General features: G+C 41.6%; 1 protein-coding gene across 2 annotated transcripts in view; it reads left to right on the plus strand.

Moving 5' to 3' along the window:
* The window catches only part of LOC134225345 (sodium-dependent nutrient amino acid transporter 1-like), an 80,920-nt gene that overhangs the window by 41,465 nt on the left and 26,448 nt on the right, over positions 1–13,007 (plus strand). The window lies entirely within an intron of this gene.

The following is a 13,007-nucleotide window of genomic DNA, read 5'->3' on the forward strand; positions in this document are numbered from 1 at the left end:
CTCACTTTTTGAAAGAAGGGGTTCACCAGATCAGCAAATTATCAGACTATTCGTAGGGAAATGTCAAAAAGAAAGGTTTTTCATGGGTTCCTTATATTGGGCCTTGCAACAAAATGACAACTTTCGTGATCATTTTCCAAGCCTCTCATAGATGTGAAAAATTTTTCCGCAGTACAAATAGCACATGCTATCCAAGCATTCGCCGCCGGAATGCACCACGTGGCGGCCAAATTTTAAAAAAATATCAAAGAGCTTTTTTCCAGGAGGTATGTTTTTCTTAGGCGACTGTCTGGCGCATATTTTTCGTTGCGACCAAAAATGAGCAGAAGAGTAGATTTGTTTTATGAGCGGTACAGGACATGCAATATTAGCTTGTGAGCGAGAGAGTGATGAAATGTTTGTATGCACGGGTCAAAAGCATGATCCTCATTCCGAGTTTGCAAGTTGCCGCGATCAGTTGTCAGTTGGTCAGTTGGCCAGCTGAAACGCTGGTTCGAGCACTTCGAACAACTTTTTCAAGTGCCAGCCAGGCCATCACCACCTCGGCATGATCTGCCTAGGATCCGACGTATAACACGCGTCAATACCGAAGCTCCATCACTGCTAGAGATTCAAACAGCCATCCAAAGCATGAAATCGAATAAAGCCCCAGGGGTCGACCGCATATCAGCCGAGATGCTCAAAGCTGACCCCATGACATCCGCTCAACTACTGCATCGTTTATTTCATAATATCTGGGACACCGCAACTTTCCCGGTCGACTGGATGCAAGGTATCTTAGTAAAGGTGCCCAAAAAGGGTGACCTGACTGTATGCGATAACTGGCGAGGCATTATGTTGCTGTGTACCGTTCTCAAAGTTCTGTGCAAAATTTTCCTAGCCCGGATTCAGGAGAAGATCGATGCGACTCTCCGGCGGCAGCAAGCCGGATTCCGTGCCGGAAGATCCTGTGTGGACTATATTGTCACGCTCCGCATCATTCTGGAGCAGGTCAACGAATTCCAAGAGTCCCTTTACTTGGTATTCATTGACTACGAAAAAGCTTTCGACCGTCTCAATCACGAGAATATGTGGGGCGCCCTGAGACGCAAGGGAGTTCCTGAGAAAATCATCGGCCTCATCGAAGCACAGTACGAGGCCTTTTCGTGTAGAGTGCTGCACAATGGGGTCCTGTCCGACCCTATCCGGGTCGTAGCTGGTGTGAGGCAAGGATGTATCCTATCACCGTTACTGTTCCTCATCGTAATCGATGAGATTCTGGTAGGTGCGATTGACCGTGAACCAAACCGCGGGCTGTTATGGCAGCCTATAACCATGGAGCATCTAAACGACTTCGAATTGGCTGATGACGTTGCACTCCTCGCGCAACGGCGCTCTGATATGCAGAGTAAGCTCAACGACCTTGCCGAGCGCTCCTCTTCGGCAGGTTTAGTCATCAACGTCAACAAAACCAAATCGTTGGATGTAAACACGGCGACTCCTTCCAGTTTCACAGTAGCCGGGCAACCAGTGGAGAATGTTGAAAGCTTCCAATATCTTGGTAGCCAAATGGCGTCGGACGGCGGTACCAAGATCGACATAGGCGCACGGATCAAGAAAGCAAGGGCTGCCTTTGCGAGTTTAAGAAATATCTGGAAAAACAGGCAGATAAGTGAACGCACCAAAATACGAATTTTCAACTCTAACGTGAAATCTGTGCTGTTATACGCTAGCGAAACATGGTGTGTATCAGTGGAGAACACTCAACGGCTGCAGGTGTTCATTAACAGATGCCTGCGGTATATAATTCGGGCCTGGTGGCCTCACAACTGGATCTCAAACAATGAGCTCCATCGTCGTTGTCACCAGAGGCCGATAGCAACAGAAATTCGGGATCGGAAGTGGGGCTGGGTCGGCCACACTCTACGTAGGGGCGGAAACGAAATCTGTAAACAAGCATTAGACTGGAACCCAGCGGGACATCGCAGCAGAGGCAGACCCAGAGGCTCATGGCGGCGAAGCCTCAATAAAGAAATAAAAGAAGTCGACCGAAATCTAACCTGGCAACAGGTTAAAGCGATAGCCGGGCAACGCTCAGGATGGAGATCTTTCAAGTCGGCCCTTTGCACCACCGGAGGTGTACAGGATCCGTAAGCTAAGCTAAGCGATCAGTTGTGTTCGATATGGATCAGCAGTATCAAAAGTGCAAGTAACGTAGACCAGTACCGCAGTTAAGTGCATTAGCCCACTCGGAATAAATTTTTGCTGACAACGGAAAAAGTATTACGTCCATAGACTGTACAAGTTAGGCCGGCATATAGAGGGCAACTCGATGCCCCCCACAGGCGGCCCCGATGGGGCCACCGATCCTTTACGGGGAAGCAATTTCCCAGCTTTGAACCAGAAAACAGTGGCGGGAGATTTATGATACTGAAAAGAACAGACGAAGGAGAAACGCTTGAAAAAGTTTCCCTGTTATAATCGAAAAACAATCTCATATTGGTGCGCAAGTGAAGTTGAAAGCATAAGAAGAAACAGAGATGGCACGTGCCTAATCAAAACGAAAATGACAAGCAAGCGGATGCGCTGCTAAAACTTAAAAAAATCGCGAGTGACGTTAACGTGAAAGTGATCGAACATGGATCGTTGAACAAGAGTAAAGTCGTATTCTCGTATTATGATACGTATGTTATGGATGATGAAGAAATGCTCCTCTCCCTTCAAGAGAAAAACAAAGATCTTAAAATTTCTAAAGTTGAACGGATTATTACGAAACGCGGAGGAATGATAAAAACACCCGGTCGTTCATATTAACCCTCAACGAGTTGAATGTGCCGCCGTACATAAAGATCGGATTTCTACGTATCGCAACTCGGCCGTACTACCCACGACCGACGCGATGCTTTAAATGCCTGCAGTATGGTCATATTAGCAAAACATGCAACGAAGACAAACGTTGTTTTAACTGTAGCGAAGTGTTCCACGGTGACGATTGTGACAGAGATACTAAGTGTTTGAATTGCATCGACCAAGAAGAAAAACAACACCGACCAGGCAGTTTCAAATGTCCAGTATGGCAAAAAGAGAACAAAATCATACGGCTTAGGGTGGACCAAAACCTTTCATTTCGAGAAGCCAAACAAAAAGTTGAAAAATCAGAGTCAACATCTTATGCTGATGCAGCCAAAAAAAATCTTGAACAAACATTTGAGGACGAACTTAAAAAAAAGGGAAGAGCGCTTCAAAAAAGCTTTAAATGAACGAGACGAAAAAGACAAAGAGCGACAAGATCAATATAAGCAATTAATTAACGAAATGAAAGCCCGGATGGAAAACATAACCAAGGAAATGAACCAAATTAAGACCAAATACCAAGCCGAAATACATAGAAATAATGAGTTAGTAAATCACATCAAAACTCAGGACCACACTATTCAAAAGCTGCAGAATAAACTAAACGTAATCGCCGCAAACCCCACTGATAAGAAAACTAGGAAAACTAAGCAATATGAAAAGGAACCAACCTTGAAAAAGGCGAATATAATAACCAAGATGACACCGACGACAATAGTGATATGGATGCCCAACAAATCTTCGATGATGATAATCTAAATACTCGGGGATCGAGCTCTAGAAATAGAGTAAGCAGCAAGTAACCGGATCAACTAACTCAACTATGGCAAACCGAACAAAAACAAACATAATCTCTTGGAACACCCAAGGACTTCGCACGAGTAGACAAGAATTGCAACTCATTATCAATAATTTGGAGCCATCAATCATTTGCCTACAAGAAACAATGTGTAAAACTGATAAAGTAGCAGAGATACGAGGATTCAACGCTATACACCGACAACGCCAAACTTCAAACAGAGCAGCAGGAGGAATAATTACCGCAATAAAAAATGGTATAGACTACACCGAAATTTTATTAAATACTCAAATGGAAATTACAGCAGTCAAAATCGAAAGCCCAATCAATGCAACGATTTTAAACATATACATACCGCCAAATGTAGTAATACCGAAAAATGAAATAACTGGAATATTGACACAAATACCGAAACCTTTCATCATGACAGGAGACATGAATGCACATCATCACCTCTGGGGCAGTGAATTTATAAACAACAGAGGAGAAATACTAGAAGAAATATTCAACGAAATGGACCTCATGGTATTAAATAATGGAGATTGTGCAAAAAAAGTTCACAAATTCATCGACCAAGCCGGTCTTACTAAGTACATCTAATGAAAAAACAAGCAGCTGAAAAAAAACGACAACTGTTGAAACATATGTTCACCAACTGTAGCACAACCAAACAATAACAGCCAACTAATAGTAACCACATACCTACCAAGTAAAGTAACAAACGAATGAAAAGAGGAGAACTTGAAGCAGATAGGAAACCAAAAGGATCCCGTTAGGTATAGAGAAACAGGAGATGCACAGCAAGCGCACGAACAGCGATGAAGAGGTACAGAAAGGAAGCGTACAATGCAGCAGTCCAGAACATATAAATGCAAAAGTGTTCAAATACCATATTACTCAATTTATTATATCTAAATCTACAGACCTGAATAACAATTGTTAAAGGTCTTAAATAAACAATAAAAAAAGCATGATCCTGAATAACAACCGTTTCCCCATTTTGCATTCTCCTTACGTATTATTACAAAGATCCAATCCGAAAGATCCGGATCATTAGATTGAACGATCCAGATCTGTTCAACGGAGTGATCCGTCTTGCCCATCTCTGACCACACTGCCGTATAACAACACAGATTTCACGTTTGAGTTGCATATTTGAAATCAGTCCGTTGATTAATCTGATTGGATCTCCATATATTTTGAAAATTTGCAAAAGCAGCTCTAGCCTTCTTGATCTGTGCTCCTATTTCGATCTTGGTTCCGCCTTTCAAGATATTGGAAGATTTCGTCCTTCTCCACTGCTTGCCCGGCTATCGTAAAGTTGGAGGGGTTGTTCATGTTGACATCCAACGGTCCGGTCTTGTTGACGCTGATGGTGAGAGGAGCATTCGGCTAGGTCTTCCAGCTCACTCTGCATATGAGAGCGCCCGCCGTTGCGTTAGTAGAGCAAAATCGTGAACCAAATCAAAGTCATTAAGATGCTTCATAGTGATAGGCTGCCAGCCCACGATGTGTTACCCGGTCAATCGCACCCACCATGATTTCGTCGATTACGAAAGACTTTCGTGATTCAGATGATCGAAAGCTTTTTCATAGTCAACTAATACATATCAAATAAAGGAACTCTTGGAATTCGTTGACCTGCTCCAGGATGACATGAAGCGTGACAATGGCAAAAACCATCTACCAACATTATTTGCATCTTCTTAACTGACTACAAGGCCGTGCAAGGCACCGTTATTAATAATTTAGTTATTGATAGTCACTGAAAGTTGCACATTAAGAATGTTTGAACAATCCCAGTCAATCATTCAGTTGAAATTTTGTGCAATTTCACTGATTCTGATCAATCAAGGAGTAGCAACTATAGATATGTGTGGTCAGTCAAAGCTAAGCTAACTAAGCGAAGAACCTGTGCTCGACGATAAATTGAGCTTCAAAAGTCATGTCGACTACGTCTGCAAGCGCGCGGCAACGACGATAGCGGCACTATCGAGAATGATGCCGAACCTAGGTGCCGATGCCTAGGGTGTGCCCCAGCACGCGCAGGCTGCTGGCAAGCGTTGCGGTTGCAACACGAACTGCAACGTGCGAAAGCTGGTGAGTACCTACTTAGGTTAATGTGCCTGAAAGTCATCAGCGCATATCGTACCGCATCTCGCGAGGCGGCATGTGTACTCGCGGGCATGATGCCTATCAAACTGCTGGTGGAGGAAGACGAGGAGTGCTACGCCCTCAGGGGCACCGGTAATGCTCGAAGGAATATCAAGGTAGCAACGGTAGTCAAATGGCAAAGGGAGTGGGACAGCTCGGCTAAGGGAAGGTGGACTCAACACCTAGTACCAAGTGTGTCTGCATGGATTAGCTGACCTCATGGATAACTAAACTTTTCTTGACCCAGTTCTTAATAGGGCACGGATGCTTCAGGTGGTACCAGCACAGGTTCGGATATCCCTCGCCTGTTCGCTATGTCCAGACGTGACAGAAACGGCTGAGCACATCCTGTTCACATGTCCCAGGTTCGAAACGGAGAGGAGTGCGATGTTGGATGCATGCGGAATGGACACTACCATCGATAACATCATCAGAAGAATGTGCTAGAATCCAGAACATGGGAGAGCGGTCGCAAGAGTGACGTCCAGGATAGCCAACATCCTTCAACGAGTTGGCGCATGGAGCAGCAGCAGACAGCCATTTCGCATAGCGGACTATGAGCACTACGGTGTGGGAGATGTATGTAAATAATGAATCGAAACGCTAGTGCCAACTACCAACGTCGTCAGGTTGCGGCGAGTGCGTAGCCGTAGAACGTGGTGAAATGGTCGGTTTTGATGGACCTCCCGCTTTCGGGTAACGTCTCGTCGGAGTAGGTTACATCCGCCATCGGGTACTAACCGAGTCGTCCGCGATCGCGATCGAGACTGGAGCTAAACGGTTCAAAGAGTAAGGTGGCAATGCAAGGCCCACAGCCGCAGACTAGCTGAGTAGACCGTGGCATGCAAATGCACCGGCTTCGAGTCATCCAGAATCTTTGGATCGACGTCGGGGTCGGGACTCATTCGGTCACCCGTTGAAGTAAGAAAGTGCGTATGACTTGAGCTGATGTATGAATATGCTGACCAAGTGAAAGCGTTGTGTTGGTAATGTTGGATGCGGGTCGTCGGTATCGGGAGAGCTTCCGCCGCCGGGGGACTCCCCGTCAGAGTAGGATAGATCCGCCACCGGGGACTATCTGAGTAGCTTGCGAGAACGTAGAGAGCTAAATGGCTCAATACAGTATTTGGTGCTGAATGGATGAAGGGCTCAAAGCTATTATGTGCTTACTGCTACAAACAAGGGAGTACAAAGAGGGTAACTCAAGTAACCTTCCTAACCTTCAACTTGGGTGGGTTTAGTTGGTCGGCATTCCGTCAACCCCACTCCCTAAGTGATCATTTCAGGTGTCTGTCTGAAGATTTGCCTTCAGCCCTCTATAAAAAAAAATCAGTTATTAACTACGAGGTTTCTAAGCCAAATTTCAATTTTTGCATTTCTATATCCTAAGGCTAGCACGATGATACCAGGCAAGTCGAGAAAATTATCATTCCTAAAATTTCCTAGGGCACAGGGAATCGAACCCAGCAACCATCAGCATGGTCTTGCTTTGTAGCTGTGAATTTTACCGCACGGCTGAGGTAGACCCAGCGTTTACATCTCGAAAAATCGAGGTGCCCAGCGACCAAGATTGATCGATCAGGTGAAAAACGATTTCACGACCCTTCGTAAACTGGGTGATCTGCGACGTGTAGCCATAGACCGAACTGAATGGCGACGACTTTTATGTACTACATAGGCCCCATCGGGCTTAGTCCAAATTAATAATAATAATGAACATTAACAGGACACCGTAGCGTTAGACGAAACGAAGAAGCAGACCGGCTTGATTATCGTGAAAGAAGATAAACGATATGGATACTTCAGGTAGCACTGTGCTGACATCAAATTCGCAACGAATTATGTTTCGGTAGCATCGAGGGAGTTGTCAAATTTGTATTAACAGAAGCTCCGTCTCAGCTTGTAAGATTGTCGATTCATCACCCGCCGATAATAATAGAAGTAAGTGGTGCCATCCCTTGTGTGTTTGCTGATCGCCTGGAAGCATAAAACTACGTTTGTAGTCGATTACACCAGTATGAATACCTTTCTCTCGGACATAGATTGGCTCAGCATCATTGATCAGGATCTCAATTCTTCAGTTATTTCATTCAGCAATATTGTGTTGTATGCAATTGACCAATTTATTCCAAAACATGTTCGAAAACCTATGCCAAATCCGTGTTGGAGTAACAAACGTCTCAAACGTTGAAAAAAATTGAAACGATCTTCTCTGCGGAAATACTCGAAGTATAAGTCTCAATTTTGTAAAACAAATCAACCACTTTGCCAACTCCCGTTACACACGTTTAAACAAAAGGTTGTTTTCTTCTTATCAACGGAAAGTTCAACTAAAACTACGTCATAATCCTAAAGGAATCTGGAATTACGTAAACGATCAGGTTCAGGTCATGTCCAAAGGTAGTGTCGAATACTCATCTGCCAAAGGGATATGTGACCTATTCAAATGTCAATTGGAAGTGTTTTCACTCGAGAAGCTCTGGGTGTGCAACAAGTTCGCAAAGCAGCCGTTAACGTTCCCGGTCGACCTCTGGTTGGTGGTTGGACATATTTGCTCTTCAATTAAGGCCTCAACAAGCCCTAGACCCGATGGTATCCTGCATTCGTTTTGAAAAAGTGCTCGGAAAGTTTATCTAAATTTATTTAACCTATCTCTGCAAACCAGAAAAAAATTATGTCTTCCCTGTCTTCAAAAAAGTTATTTGATAAAGTAGGAACATCAACATGGATTCATGCTGAAGCGCTCAACAAATACCAACCTTACCGTATATGCATCGTTCATCGCTCAGGCTCTACAGAGAAGCAGAAGACAACAAGTTGATTGAATTTTCACTGATTTCTCAGCTGCTTTTGATATTACTATCGCAAAGTTTGAACGCCTCAGTTTCTTCACGGTCGTGAAATGGCTATTAAGATTGGCGACTGCGTCTCACCGTACTTCTCTGATACTTTAGGTGTACATCAAGGAAGTCATTTGGAGCCGTTGATATTGGACTAGTCTACCTCAACGATGTTCATCAACTAATTGGTTGTCGAAAGCTTTCCTTTCCTGACGATTTCAAACTTTACTGGATTGTTAATGACGTTCAAGATGCTTACTTCTTACAAACTCAGCTCAACGTGTTCATCGACTGGTGCGAGACAAACCGCATGGTTCTCAATGCTTATAAATGTTCATTAATTTAATTTTCACGCAAGTGTTCCTCTATCGACTACTGCTGCAAAATAGGGTCAACAAATCTTAAAAAGAATGTGTTGTTAAGGATCTAGGTGTGCTAATTGATCCAAAACTGCTTTTCAACGATCATGTCGCTTTCAAATCCTCCAAGCTCGGTTTCATTTTCCGTATATCAAGAGATTTTAGGAATATTCACTGCCTAAAAGCACTGTATTGTGCTTTGGTAAGGTCGATTGTGGAATTCTCTTCTCTTGTCTGGGCACCTTTTTTTTATAAAAATAGTGTCCTGCGTATCGAGGTAATTCAAAGTAAATTGGTTCGTTTCGCCATAAAGCATCTTCCCTGGAATGACCAAAATAATCTACCCAGTTATACCCACCGCTGCAAGCTTATTGGTTCAGAGTTGTTAAGTGAGCGTCGTGAAGTGTCTAGGGCATTATTTGTTTCCGACCTTTTACAATCACGGATTGATTGCCCACATTTGCTCTCGCTGATAAACCTCAATGTTCCCTATCGTCAACTTCGACTCAATTCGTTTTTGGTCCTCCAGGCTGCACGTACAAATTATGGGCATAATGACCCATTCACTAGTATGTGCCGCATTTTTAACCGATGCACAATGGTCGAATTCGTCAAATTTCACGACATAAATCAATAACTCGAAAACCAACAGTGTTAGAGTTTTGACGTCTTCAGAAGAAATGATCTGCAAGAAGATATCTCTTTTTGGTGTAAGTTGTCATTAGGGTGGCCCTCCGCTGAATTTTTTTGCAAATGTATTTTTTACCCTTTTGAGTTAGGAGTTCATATAGTTCTACAAAGTTGTAGAGAATTTAATTCTAAGCCTTTTTGCTTAATAAACATTTATTTTATCTCATATAGGCGATGTTTTATGACAAAATTGCTAAATTTAGATAGGGTGGTCCCGAAAAAAGTAGTTTTTAGCTTCCACTTTCATCAATTCAGAATATTTTCAAAAACTGTCTTAGCATCGCTTCACGGTCTTTGGATGGCGCATCTTTTGGTTACATAAGATGGTTGATAGCTTCATTTTCAAGCATATTATAAGCGTTTTTTCATGAAAAAGTGATATTTTTCTGAGCAATCTACTGCAGCTAGTAGCAAATATTAGCAAAAATATCAATCGTTATCTGAAAATATGCATGCAGGCCCATCAAATCCATGATATTTCATTTGTCCATCTTTGTCCACTTTTGTTTGATGATAGTATTATTTTTGTACGAAAAATTACGGTGAATTAAATATAACATCTTTTGGATTTTCGCAATATTTGGTAGAATTAAAGACAAGAACACCGTCTTCGACCAGGGGTCGCACAGACTGAACACTTAACACCTAGACAACTGACAGGACACATAACATATACTGGGTATACCCAGTGGACCGGTGGAGAATTTTTCGATCACGAAAAGTTTCCTTCTTACCGAGGCGGAAATCGAGCCCACGCTCCATAGTCCATGCCTCTAGACTATTGACGGCGCTAACCGCACGGCCACAAAGCCCACAAAGAATCGTTTTTTATCTAAAATATTTAAATCAACTCGTGTAAAAAAGAAGTCTAAAAAATCATTTTGACATTTTAACTACTGGAACGATTTTCAAGGTGTTCTCATGAAATAAATGCTTAAGAGCGCTACTTTTGTGGCGAAATACAAAATCATAAAATTCAAGTTGGTTTTTCATGGCTAATTCTCAGAATAATTTCATTTTTACAGTTTCTAAGTGAGGGTCGCCAATGACTACATGAGATTCCATGAACATTGATGTTTGGTCCAGTAGTTCAAAAATTATATTTTGAAAAAAATATTTTTTCAAAAATGTAGATTTTTTCGACCACCCTGGATCGAAATCGGACAAAATTAAAAAGTGAGTTTGTTTATTTTCGAAAAAGAATGATTCTACCAAATATTGCGAAAATCAGAGATATGGTATATGTGTTTCCCATCGAATAGCTGATTTTACATACAAAAACTAATATGATTATCAAACAAAAGTGGACAAACATGGACCAATGAAATACCATGGATTTGATGGGCCTGCATGTATACTTTCAGATAACGATTGAAATTTTTGCTAATATTTGCTACTAGCTGCAGTAGATTGCTCAGAAAAATATCACTTTTTCATGAAAAAACGCTTATAATATGCTTGAAAATGAAGCTATCAACCATCTTATGTAACCAAAAGATGCGCCATCCAAAGACCGTGAAGCGATGCTAAGACAGTTTTTGAAAATATTCTGAATTGATGAAAGTGGAAGCTAAAAACTACTTTTTTCTGGACCACCCTATCTAAATTTAGCAATTTTGTCATAAAACAACGCCTATATGAGATAAAATAAATGTTTATTAAGCAAAAATGCTCATAATTAAATTCTCTACAACTTTGTAGAATTATATGAACTCCTAACTCAAAAGGGTAAAAAAATACATTTGCAAAAAAATTTCACCGAAGGGCCACCCTAATGACGACATACATAAAAATAGATCTCCTCTTGTAGATCATTTCTTCTGAAGACGTCAAAACTCTAGCACTGATGGTTTTTGAGTTAACGATTTATGTCGTGAAATTTGACGAATCCGACCATTGTGCGATGTGCAAGTAAATTTGATTTTCACCTCTCTCGTTCCATTCTTCGAAAAATCGTTTTACCGAATTCTTGCCACCACCCACACCAATACTCCCTAGTTTAATGTTAGTCAGGATATTTATTGCAAAGAATATGTACATTGAATAAATTGTAGCGGAAACTGGGGTAACATGCACCCCCGGGGCAAAACGACCCTTTGGCATTTTTGAGTACATTTTCGGCAGTTTTTCGATAGTATTTACTACAAAGCATGTAGTTCGGATCTCGAACTACCAACTCAGTAGTAAACATTCTTGAAAATATTCCTGGAACACCGCTAAAAAAGCCAAAAGGTCGTTTTGCCCCGGGTGTGCATATTACCCCAGTTTACCCTAATAGTTTCAAGTAAACATTGTATCTGGTGGAAAAAGTTATTCTGTGGATATGAAAAGAAGAAGAGGGTTTGCGCCTGTTTGAGGAAGGGACGTGCTCTAGTCAAGCGAGCTTATCCCTGCTCCAATAAAGAAATAAATAAATAAACAAAGAATTGTCTGACAAATGGCATCCAAAGTGGGTGGAAATCAGAGAATACATTATGCGCAGGAAAATACTTGCAGAATGCTCGAACAGACTGAATCGAGTCAAACAACAACAATATCCATGGTAAATGGGGCATTCTAGAATCACACACCATCAACGTAACTATCTCAACTAGATCAAACTGTGAAATCTTGTTTTGTTCCTTTTAGTATAGAATACAACCTAGTTAACTGTCAGAAGAATGCTGTTTGATACCCGGAAGAATTTGAGTCTACAATCTAATTTCTGAAACGTACTGTGTAACGACATTGCGGAAAAGACTAAAGTTTTTAGGTTCTTGACAGAAAATCAATTTGAAAGCGAATAGGAAATGTTTTAAGAGTTAGTACTATTCCACTTAATTCAACCATGATGTAATTTTTACAGATACGCATTTCGACCTTAACATATTTCGTATTTGAATCGTCGAGTCAAGGAGTTGAAATCAATTTATTCAGCGAAACATAAAAAATGTTGCTTATTTGAAAAGTTGATCTAGCATAAAGTAAAATAGCTCTATTTATAATAATAGTGCTGTCCAATGAGAGGTTTAAGTAGCTCGAAGTTTCTTCCTGTCCTGCTCATGCCCATTTGTTGATAAAAAAGAACGAGCAGGACGGAAACAAGTTCGAGCTACTTCGAGCTGCTCATTGGACAGGACTAATGTGAGGCTTCAACGCACTATAGTAAAAATTTAAAATGAGGCCTCATCATAGTGTCAAAACGTGCAAGTTGCACGGTGCAACAGTATATTGATCGATAAACGGACGAATTTATAAATTTCACTAGAACGGATACAACGAACAAATTTACAAAAACAATGTCAAGTACAATAATTTATATTCTCATTTGTTCAACGCGTGAAACCTATGTAG

Source organism: Armigeres subalbatus, chromosome 3 (genome assembly GCF_024139115.2).
Source record: "Armigeres subalbatus isolate Guangzhou_Male chromosome 3, GZ_Asu_2, whole genome shotgun sequence".
In the NCBI taxonomy this organism is placed as follows: domain Eukaryota; kingdom Metazoa; phylum Arthropoda; class Insecta; order Diptera; family Culicidae; genus Armigeres; species Armigeres subalbatus.